Genomic DNA, 12,709 nt, shown 5'->3' with positions numbered 1-12,709 from the left:
ATTTGGCTAGATTGTTGTTTAAGAAAGGCATCAATTTCTTCACATTTGCCCAGAAGTCCCGCTACACATACATTCAAAGTGTCCGCAATGTCTTTAGTGATTGCCACCAATGCGGGTTCAAGTCTTGATGTGAACAGGTCTTCTAGAATGTTACAAACATGATCCTTTATACTAATATTCTGGTGAACAGTCTTACCCGGTATGTTTTTCCTCTTGGGAGCGGTTTTCAGAGACCTTCGCCTACGGTTAGTCTTGGGGAGGGGAGCCAAAGGGGTTGGATTTGAAGAGAGCAAAACTGGCTCCACAGTGGGGGAAATGTTAGCAATCACGATTTTGGGTTCCAAGGGTACACTTGGGGTCAAAACATGGTCTGGTACTGAATCAGTGTTAGCAGGACCCAGCCCCAGCTCCTTCTCGGCGTTTGCTATTTCCTTGGTCAGAACGCCCACGGCAGAAGTCAAGTAGGAAATTATAGATTCCTATTTCCTAGGAATATTGGCGTTTTTACCTTCATGCTCACCCCGGCACAACTGCTTTCGCTTCCCCATTGCGGATGTAAGTGGGGTGGCCCAGCCCGGCCTCAGTCGACCTCAGACTGCCCGCCCTTTGCCGGGGCTTCGCCCGGCGTCCCGCTCGCCTCCCGCGACGAGGGGAGTTCTCTGGCTAAATGCGCCTCCTGGTGCTGCCCTGACGTCAGTAGAACGCGCCGCCGCTTAGCCCGCCGGGAAATGTAGTCCTGGGGCGACGACGCAAAAGGTGAGCTCCTGGTGGCTCTTGGCAGTGGCAATGGCGTGCAAAGTTCCTCTCCTGCTGCCTCTTTGTCAGGCAGAGTGCCGCTCCAAGCCGCGGCTGCCCAGTAAGGTTCCCCGTTCCGGCCGGGGAGCTCGCTGGCTAAATGCGCCTCCTGGTGCTGCCCTGACGTCAGTAGAACGCGCCGCCGCTTAGCCCGCCGGGAAATGTATTCCCGGGGCGGCAACGAGAAAGGTGAGCTCCTGGTGACTCTTGGCGGTGGCAATGGCGTGCAAAGTTCCTTTCCTGCTACCTCTTCGTCAGGCAGAGTGCCGTTCCAAGCCGCGGCTGCCCAGATAAGGTTCCCCCAGGAAGTCAATTAGTAGGTGAAATTTACTTCTGAATTCATTCATACTACAGCGTATTAGTCCCAGCACTTCCCAAAACAAGCCTGGTATGTCTTTGATCAACAATGCCTGCACTTTTCAGTGGAGCTGTCACATGCATATAAGGCAGTACATACCAATGCTTCAGGAGAGCTGCCATCATTTTTATTGGATTAACTCAATTCCTCTGAGAAAGTCTACCATAATTTTTATGGCAGGACCAATACTTTTTGTCAGGGCTGCCGTGCTTCTAATCGAGAGTACCAAGATCTCTTAGCAGGGCTCCCATGCATTTATTAGACATTATCTTCACTTCTGTGTAGGCTGCCATTTTACATAATTATGCAGTAGTGTAGAAGGACCCTTGTTGTTTTTGATAGTACCAATACTTCTCAGTCAAGCTAAAATACATTTATGAAATAGAAAATGTATCTGCAGTGCCGAAAAGCTTTTTACCAACCATATTAACTGTTGAGAGCAGGGCTGCCATACATTTACCAATACACTTTAGCAGGCTGTCCTGCCATTGGTGGGACACTAGCAATACTTTTCACCAGGACAGCTATACGTTTCATTGGGAGTAACAACACTTCTCATCAGGACTTCTATTACATATATTAAGAGTACAAATTCACGGCAACATAGCTATTCTTCTTTTTAATAACGCCAATACGTTCACCCTATGACCATTATACTCTAATTGAACAACGCAAAAAAAAGTAATCTTCTCAGAAGGACTGCTCTAGTTTTATTGAAATGTGCCAACATTTGCCAGTTATTGTTTTTACAGCCAATGCCTTTATTTTTTGGCATTGCTGCCAGGCATTTATTAGACAATACCAACTCTCCTGTCCCTTTACATGTAAGTAAAGGACTGCTGTACACCTAAAGTGATAGTGACCGCACTGCTAAGATGGGCACTGATACTTTATTTACACAGTACTAACATTTCTCAGTAAGGTTCTGCAACTTTTATGAAAGTATCTAACCTTCTGTTGTACATTTATCGAGGCAGTGCCAGCCCTTCTCATCTGGCTGCTATACTTTTAGTGGACCATGTCAAGGCTTCTCAGCAAGCCTGCCAAAACTCATTGAAAAGTCTGTCTCCTTTTTGTCCTGGGATGACGCTAGATGATCCTTAATAATTCTCAGGTTTGGATGTGTTTGACATAATCTACTATGGCTGGTAAGATAGCTCAGTGAATGAACCTCTTACAGCTGACATTGGGAATTAATTTGCAGGTCAAAATTCTAGCAAGATTGTCTCCCCGTTGCTTATTTGCATTTTTTTAAGTCACAACTTAGGCCTTAGTGCTAGATAATGACTTTTGCTCATGTTAGTGTTAAACTCGAATAACCATTTTAATGACCTGCTCCCATCCAACTGCCTTGCTGCCGTCACCCAATCCATTATTCCTAGCTGGACTGCAATAATTAACGCCTCACCAGCAGGGAATGATGCCTAACTCTCTAAAAGCCAGCCAAGTCCTTCCCATTCTGAAAAAAACGTTGCTGGATCCAGCCTCCCCCGACAACTACAGACCCATATCCAATATCCCCCTCTTAGCCAAAGTTCTGGAGAAGTGTGTGCAACAGCAGCTAAGTCAATGCATCAACAACTTCCATCTACTCTATGACTTCCAATCCGGATTTCGACCTGGATACAGCACTGAAACCACCATACTCCACATCGTTGGAGATGCCCTCTAAGCCCTTGACCAAGGCAAAACCTGTCTTTTAATCCTCCTGGACCTATTCTTGGCTTTTGACATGGTCAACCATGAAAAACTACTTGAACACCTCAAACTCAGGATGGGATTGGAGGGCACTGTTCTAGAATGGTTTAGGTCCTTCCTCCAAAACCGATCACAGAGATTCCTAATCAACTGCAACCTACCAGCACCATCCCCGGTCACAGTTGGAGTCCCTCAAGGATCAACCCTATCCTCCACCCTCTTCAACCTTTACCTAGAACTGCTTACTAAAGTACTACACACTGCTAGCATCTCCTACCATATGTACACTGATGACACTCAAATAAACATCAAAACCTCATTTTTTTGAAGAGATTCTCTCCCTGAACGAAGCTCTGAAACTCACTGTCCAATAGCTCACATCCAATCAACTCAAACTCAACGCAAAAAAAACAGAATTTCTCCTTATATCCCCTCCCAATACCAACCCTGAGATTTAAACATGGATTAAATCTATCACAGCCTTAAATTGCCCACTTACCATCGTGGATTCGGCCAGATCCCTGGGAATTACCCTTGTCAGCAACTTGAACATGCGGGACCACATCAATTCGATGGCCAAAGCAGCCAGATTCCACCTGAGATACCTTAGGAAATGTAAACCCTTCCTCGATGCTCCCGACCTAAAAATGGCAGTCCAAGCACTTGTCATCTCTAGACTGGAATACGGTTGTTCTACCCTCTCGGGTTTACCCAAGATCTCCCTGGCACCTTTGAAAGCCTACCTCAATGCGGCCACCAGACTACTTACTGGCACAAGGAAATTCAACCATATTTTCCAACACCTGAAAGCTCTGAGCTAATTTCCCCTTGAGCCAAGATTACAGCTTAATCTAGCATGCATCAAGCACAAGGTTTTGTATTCGAACTCCCCTGCATATCTTGCACAGAAACTTGTGATTTCCGGAGGAATCAGAAACTTCCGGTCTGCCAGAGACCTCTTGCTCCAACCTGCAAGCTGTTGAAGAAAAAAAAAAAGTACAATCGGGCCTTCTCTGGGGCTGCTCCAAGAATATGGAACTCCCTCCCACCTGTTATCAGATGAATCCCCTCTCTGACCTTCCTTATGGGTACATTTCTCGTTTAATCTTTGCCTCAACCACCACTATAGCCCTGATCTATGGTTGTCTACCACCTCGCTTTGGATTACCTAGTCACCCCACCAAGAACCTTGGGAACTTGTCTTGAGTAATTGTAAATGTAATCTGTAAATACGTGCCCTTCTCTCTCTTATGTATCCTGCCCACCCCCCTACTACTCGATCCGTTGCCTGGTAATTCTAAGCCTGTCTATGCAATGCTATGTTTTCCTGTAAAGCGGTCTGATACCCTAACGGGTCAAGTTTGTGCTCTATAAAACACAGAAATAAAATAAATAAATAGTAATTTGTATATTATATAATTTTCGAAGATAAAAATGCTGGTATTAAAATTTAACACAGTAGTGCCAGCTCTTTCTCTAGAGGGCACTCCCTCGTTTGCAAGGGGGCTTGGCCCCATGAAAATGATGGAATCACTATACATCTGCGCCAGAAATGCATGGTCCGGAGGAAGAGGAAACAGGCTCTTAGGAGGAGTGTCAAAGTGCACCACAAAAAGGTGGCGAACTGTCAGGGTGCCCCCTGAGGGCAGGCCTCTGGTGGGGGAGAGGGTGTTCCCATGGATCCCATACACATCCTCCTGAAGGTGAGTGCAGGCACTCATTGCACTTGCCTATGGGAGGATCTCTAACCCCTCTTTAAAGTGCAGGCGTGTTACTACATGCACAGAGAAACATGAAGGGGCTTTGAAAATATTGTTAAGTATTTCACTGTATGCCAGTGCAGCATGAGTTCACGGCTGCCCTGATGGCAGTGAATTCATTATAATAGGGCACACTGTCGATTTTTGCACCCGGTGCACTTGTTTAAAGGTGCACCTTTGTACAAACAGGGAAGGGGTGCCCTATTTGTAATATGTCGCCATATTTCCAAAGCTTAAGGGTGTAACCAAATTAACACTGTAACCCCCATCACTATAAAAGAAAGTCAGGGATCGTACACATGCCTAATGCCTATATCCCCTTGGTGTGTGGCACGGGATCATGAACAGAATGTAAAGCTGCAGAAGGGCCTGAGCATGTGAAGCATGAGCAATGGCCACAAAGCTGGTCACTTCCACTATCTTGAACTTCATATTTCCCTAAACTGTGCCAGTGAAGTGCACTGTGTGGGACCTGCCTCCTAAAAAGTACTGATCGTACCTCGGGACTCTAAATGATACGAGGTTAAATGAGCGTAATTTAGCACTGACCTGGACACTGTCAAAGTAATTAATGTTGCAGCAAAATAGTACAGTAATCCTTTTTAGTGGAAGTCTTTAGTTGTGTTCGATTTGTCATACATGTGGGTGGTGGTGTCTCACAGTGCCCTGTTATTTGTGGCAAACGACAGCCTGTGCGGATTTATGATAACCAGTGCTGCCTCTTTATAGAGGCAAATCTGAGGTGGAACAATGCGACTGATGTCTGCATCCATGCAATGCTCAGGTTTGCGCTGTTCTAAAAGGGAGGGTCTGTCTGTCCAAAAGAATTGCCTCAGCCTCTCTAGAAAGAACTGACACTAAAGGGTCACACGCTAAATCAATCCTTATGTGTTAAGCCACCCAGAGATATTAGATGATGTGTGAGTGAAGCGCCACAGAGACCATCATTCATTCCTTCACATACGTGTGTGTAAATATCACCTACTTATTTATGCGGAATGCAGTTAAGTAATTTGAAAATATTCGTTCCCTGGTGCTCATGAGGTGGGAAAAAGCAAGTAGACGTGAGCAGGTTTAGAGTATCTGCTGTTCATGTCTTTTTTAGGAAACAAATGTAACCTGATACATCAGAACACATGTCCCAGAACTGTCCTCGTAGGAACTATGAAGGGCGTTTGATTTGAGAGCTTAAAAATGCTCACAAAGCGATGGATTCCTTAAGCAAATTTCTCTGGGGGATTCTCTTTAGGTTTCTCCCACAAACACCTTTAGCTGTGTGTTGTTGAAGACCTGTTGCTTCCAATACGTTCAAATAGATACGAATGGGCTTTAGGTCAGCCACTTGTTTTTAATTGATTGAGTCTTTTATGTCCCATTTGCCTGGTTCCCATTTGATGTTTTTCATTACAAACGCTGTTTGTCCATTCCAGTCTCTAGAGGAATTCTTCTTACAATGTTCTGATCGCCATTACCATGTTCTTTCTTGCCGCTTTATTGCGGTTTTGCTACTGACAGCTTCAGCATTGTATACGAGTCAACCCTTGTTCAAGAATAGATAGTTTTCGTGTCAGTCTGAGCTGACTGACTCTTATTGGTGGCCTTTCTCCCTTTCTGCGTTAGATCCAGCCACATGAGCTTTTTGGTTTCCCCATCCGTAGATTCGTCATTTGGCTGTGGAGCAGCAGCATTGCATAGAATTAGTAGACAAACGTGTTGCTTTATGTATACATTGATATGAGCATCGGTCACAAAATATCTTTATAAAGATTGAATGGATCTAGTGTTGTTCTCAGACGATATATAACACCTTTCTTTGCTGGTGGTTTGTAAAATCAATGGTACGTCGTCATAGCTCCAAATCCGATTTAGATTCAAAGGGTGCACTGTAGTTTTGTCCAAACACCAAGCCGGACTGGCAACTGCTTTTATTACATTGCTTTACTTACATGCATTTGATTAACACTGTGAGGCGTAAATAGTGTTGAAATACAAGAAAGGGGAGCATATAGGTCGGTTTGCCAAATATGTAGTGTAAGCTTAAGAGGACTGTTATCATCAGACAAAGATTCCGAAAGTCACTAAGGGCTTAAATGAATCCCATCTGCCTACCACTTTGGCGGAGCATCATCATCTGGGAAACCTTGGAATAAAGTCTGTATACCCAAGCCAGAATGGAATGGCTGTATGACACTAGACTTTTCTCCGGGAAGTAGTGTGACCTCAATGCTCATAAGCCAGTAGTGCTGATGGAGTGCAGTGCAAAGAAAAAATGTGGTACTTAAAAATATCTAGACGAACAGAAAATGTGTTTTATTAGGATCTGGTCGAATGTCAAGATTAAAAACAGCCTAACAGTGTGAAAAAATCACTGTTGTTTAGCAATAGGTGAAAGGTCAACATGTTTCAGCCACAAAAGTGATGTTCATCGGCTTTCGTCAGGACCTAAGAGAAATGTAATGCTCCTGCAATAATATACAAAGTGATACTCAACAAATTAATTCCTAAAAGGACTAAACATAAGTGGTTCAATCACCACCCTATCAGGACCAAATGTGTATCATGGCAGCTAGTAAGTCCACAAGTGATCTTCTTTCCTGTAGTAAAGTAGAGGAAAATTAAGAAAAAATAAACAAACATCCTAATGAGCAAACAACAACAACTTCACAATTAGCTTTAAAAGGGAAGAGGCAAATTCTTAATATGTTTTTGAATTTTGCAAGTAGGGGTACTGTATACTTAGCCCCCAAAAAAGATTTCTTCTTGACATAGTTGTCTAAATACAGCCATTGATAGGCTCTTGAGTTTACTCACCCAGCTTTGTGTGGGAGAAAGCCTCACCTCACCCGGCAACGGCTCGGTGAATAAGGCCCCGCTCTGTTTGTGAATCAACAGAGAAGTACAGATCAGAAAACTAAAAATGCAACTCTGTATGTCACAAACCTATTATAAAATAGAACTTAATTATTCACAGAATTATTGGCAATCCGCTAAAGGGCTGACGCAGGATTCCTGATGAACTGGATCTTAGTACACTATGTTATCTGCATATGATATTGTTATTCAAGATAACCATGCACCTATACAAAGGTCCTTGTCGCAGTAAGTAATTGATTTTGGGCTTGGTTTTATGTGGTGTTAGTAGAGACATGGGTCAGTTAGACAATTACTAGGGGCCCCACTCGTCTATGTATAACTGAACCAAACTGCCTCTGGTCCTAATCCATGCAGCATTTATTGGAAATCAGAAATGTACAGCCCAATAGGAGCTTATACTGCGTGGATACAGTAGTTCCAACAATGGGGGAGGAAGAAAAAAGACACTACGATAGTGTGCTGGCCTACCTGTCCGTCGGTACCTCTGATGGAAACCTGGTCAAAGGGGAGGTACTGGATGAACGACAGGCCCTCTTAAGTACTATCGCTGATTGGATAATGTGCCCAATAATCACGTTCTAATTGGCCGTGATGGCCAAATCAGAAAACACCTCCCGGGATCAGTGTCCCGCGCATAACTGCTCATGCGTTATGGAACCGAGCAGGTAGTACCATTTGAAGGCCTCGCGCATGCTTTGAAACACTGATCTCGGTCGTTCCTAAGCAGTGTATGAACTGGGTGCATGCGCACCGCGTAATACTCAATCTCAAGGTGATGCTTGATGGTCAAGTCTGCGCAAGCGCATAACTCCGATCTTCTAGTGTGATATATACTGGGTTTTTGGTCAGCAATGGCAAGGCTCAAGTTGGTTCAAAAACCTTCATTCACTAAGGTTTACCAACAGTTGATCTAGATCTTATCATCCTTGAGATAACGGAGTACCGTTGCATTATTGGCGGGAACTAATTATGGCACACACCATCTAATGATCTAATGTGCCCCAGTCTCCCTCCTTTTTTACTCTGACATTATCGAGAATGCAATTTTTATTGTTTCCAGATCCTAAGACCAAGCGTGCTACATCCACACTTAATTCCACACTGTCACCACATTTGAACAGATGTTATCCACAAGTGCGTCTCTTAACACAATCGTGTATAAATGTTGTGAAGATCACGGTACTTGGTTAATATTTCATTGTATAAACAGTACGGAACATTTCATAAGGCGTACATTAGGAGTTATGAGATTGAGTATTACGCGGTGCGCATGCGCCCAGTCATACACTGCTTAAGAACGACCGAGATCAGTGTTTCAAAGCATGCGCGAGGCCTTCAAGCGGTACTACCTGCTCTGTTCCATAACGCATGCTCAGTTATGTGTGGCCTTCAAGCGGTACTACCTGCTCTGTTCCATAACGCATGCTCAGTTTTGTGTGGCATGAGAAAGGAGATCCCTTGGTGAAAATGAATGCCCCACAACAAATAGAAAAGGGTGAATTTGTGGCTATGCTCTAGCCCATATATTAGAAGTGAGTGTCAATAACAAACTAAAAGGATATTTATGTAAAAAATTATTAATGCTTTTATTTTCAATTGATTAAAAAGGATTTTTATTGCACAAAAATTGCTTTCAAAACAGTACATACTCAATACATTCAAATATACCACAAAACCATCTCTAAATAAAAACCATAAAACAATAAGTCCTAAAGATAAGAAAAGACAGAGGAGAGAACAAAAAAACAGACAATCTTATTTGACATAGCAGTACATATCTGGGAATACGAAATGGAAGAGACTAGTCCAGGACAACTTTTGCTTATAATGTCTATTGAAATAGCTCTGTCCCTTGATTATGTGCTTTCTTGCGTCGACGCGTTTCGATGGTTAATTTTAATTTTTGACCATCTTTTTCAAGACAGAAGTGATGGGTCTCTCCTATTTATATGGCACTGGATGCTTGCCAAATTCATGAAGGTCCTTATAACATGTACTCTTCTATTTCATTTTGCTAGATAGTTGTTCTTATTATACATGGCATCTGCCAAATGATTGCTGTTGCCTTTTCTCTTATTGTCCAGTGGGCTGTGGACATAGGCACTTTTAATTTCATTGAATTCCGGCCTCCCACTCCCCAGGGACGATTTAATATTGCACTCTTGGTTGTTTCTTTCTAGACAATGTAAAATTGTCCTGGGGTTTTTTTGTCGTTTGTCACCAGTTAGTTTCTCACGCTGTCCGGTGGTGTTTAAAAACGGGCTTCCATATAAAATTCTCCTCTCTTCGAGAGTAGTCTGGGTTTCCTCTCTTAACTCCAGTTTCTTGGCCCACATATTAATCTCTTGTCCTTTTGAAATCCCACGGAGAAGCCTCTCTTAAATACGGCCGAAAACCAGGTTGAGATTTTTCCCGTCTACAACGACTCACGTGTCACGCCTAGAGCATAGCCACCAATTCACCCTTTTCTATTTGTTGTGGGGCATTCATTTTCACCAAGGGATCTCCTTTCTCATACTACTTACTAGTACCCTATTCCCCTGGTGTGCAAGGGGTCTCTCTCATTTGATTACCCGTCAGTTATGTGTGGGACACTGATCTCGGGAGGTGTTTTCTGATTTGGCCGTCACGGCCAATTAGAACGTGATCATTGGGCACATTATCCAAACAGCGATGGTACTTAAGGGGGCCTGTCGTTCGTCCGGTAACTCCCCTTCGGCCAGGTTTCCATCAGAGGTACCGACGGACAAGTAGGCCAGCACACTATCGTAGTGTCTTTTCCTTCCTCCTCCATTGTTGGAACTACTTTATCCACGCAGCATAAGCTCCTATTGGGCTGTACATTTCTGATTTTCAATAAATGCTGCGTGATTAGGACCAGAGGCAGTTTGGTTCAGTTATACATAGACGAGTGGGGCCCCTAATAACTGTCTAACTGACCCATGTCTCCACTAACACCACAAAAAACCAAGCCCAAATTCAATTACTAACTTACTGCGACAAGGACCTTTGTGTAGGTGCATGGTTATCGTGAATAACAATATCATATGCAGATAACATAGTGTATTAACATCTTATTCATCAGGAATCCTGCGTCAGCCCTCAAGCGGATTGCCAATATTTCTGTGAATAATGAAGTTCTATTTCATAATAGGTTTGTGACTTACAGAGTTGCATTTCTAGTTTTCTAATCTGTACTTCTCTGTTTATTCACAAACAGAGCAGGGCCTTATTCACCACACCGTTGCCGGGTGAGTTGAGGCTTTCTCCCACACAAAGCTGGGTGAGTAAACTTAAGAGCCTGTCAATGGCTGTATTTAGACAACTATGTCAAGAAGAAATCTTTTCTGGGGGGGTAACTATATAGTACCCCTACTTGCAAAATTCAAAAATATTTTAAGTATTTGCCTCTTCGCTTTCAAAGCTAATTTGAAGTTGTTGTTGTTTGCTCATTAGGATGTTTGTTTATTTTCTCTAAATTTTCCTCTACTTTACTACAGGAAAGAAGATCACTTATGGACTTGCTAGCTGCCATGATACACATTTGGTCCTAGTAGGGTGGTGATTGAACCACTTATGTTTAGTCCTTTTAGGAATTAATTTGTTGAGTATCACTTTGTATATTATTGCAGTAGCATTACATTTCTCTTAGGTCCTGAGGAAAGCCAGTGAACATCACTTTTGTGGCTGAAACATGTTGACCTTTCACCTATTGCTAAACAACAGTGATTTTTTCACACTGTTAGGCTGTTTTTAATCTTGACATTCGACCAGATCCTAATAAAACACATTTTCTGTTTGTCTAGATATTTTTAAGTACCACATTTTTTCTTTGCACTGCACTCCATCAGCACTACTGGCTTATGAGCATTGAGGTCACACTACTTCCCGGAGAAAAGTCTAGTGTCATACAGCCATTCCATTCAGGCTTGGGCACACAGACTTTATTCCAAGGTTTCCCAGATGATGATGCTCCGCCAAAGTGGTGGGCTGATGGGATTCATATAAGCCCTTAGTGATTTTCGTAATCTTTGTCTGATGATAAGAGTCCTCTTGAGCTTACACTACATATTTGGCAAACCAACCTATATGCTCCCCTTTCTTTCATTTCATGTATCTGATTAGGGGTGTGGAGCTTATATGGTCTTTAAATATCATCCCCTAGACCCTCTTTTTCAAAAATCTTTTCTTTGCGTAAATAGTGTTCCCATGTCTTCACGTGAGATCCAGTGATGCACTTGGATGAGAGCAATTAACCCTAACTCCATTGCTTTGCCGAAGGTGTCAAACAATAAGGAACAGCTAGATCAATATTTGTAACAGGAGCTTGGCGAACAGGTGGAACCTGTGCATTAGTGCCTGCTTTTAAAATATAGGTTTTGACTGCCCCAAGAACAGGAACTCCTGCTTGCTATTCGCCTCCATGTAAGCTTCAGGTCCTATGAAGGGAATCTCATCTACTCCTTTGCACCACCCCAGCACCTTTTATGCAGCTAACTCTCAAAATACATATGCAGCATATTAAAATTGCACATTGTTTTCTGGGCCTGTAGCTATTAATTTTGCTGCCACCTCTGCCTATTTACTCTACTGTACTATAATTTTCTATCGTTGCAACTATGCTTAACCGGTATGCTAATAAGCCCCATCCAATTTATACAATTTATATGAAGTCAGGAACATATATCTGCAGGTGCGTTCTTTATGAATAGATGGAAAGAACTACTCTACGCTCATGTGAATGAAGGTGCAAGATGATGACACTTTGCAAATGTGATGCACTAGTACGTTGTGCAAGAGGAAGTACAACACGCCATAACAACCGCCTGTTTGTGGTATTAAGAGAACATCTGGCCTCACCCTGCTTGTCGGAGAGGTCAGGGAAAAATGAGATAAAGGGAGCGATAATTCAGAATGTTCTATGAAGCACTGAGCCTATGAAGACAAACATTGCCAATGGCAGTCGGCTTGCTTCTATGTAAAGATGAGCAAAATGGATTGGTGTTGCTATTGCTCAGATGTGAGTCCCTTGCTCATTGCACCATCAGGATTCAAGCAAGCCGGGCCGAAGACGGCTGAAATACCAGAAACCGGTCCCCGGAAGCTTGTTTCCTTCCAAGTATAAGAATTGGCTTGGTAGTTTGGTCTGCCTTGTTCCCATGATGCACTGGGCCAGGGTTAGACTAATTTGCATGTAGCCAAGTTCTGAGCTGGGATGGTGCAG

The sequence above is a fragment of the Lissotriton vulgaris genome, chromosome 3_1 (assembly GCF_964263255.1).
Source record: "Lissotriton vulgaris chromosome 3_1, aLisVul1.2, whole genome shotgun sequence".
Taxonomy (NCBI): Eukaryota; Metazoa; Chordata; class Amphibia; order Caudata; family Salamandridae; genus Lissotriton; species Lissotriton vulgaris.
Note: the sequence above shows the minus strand (reverse complement) of the source record.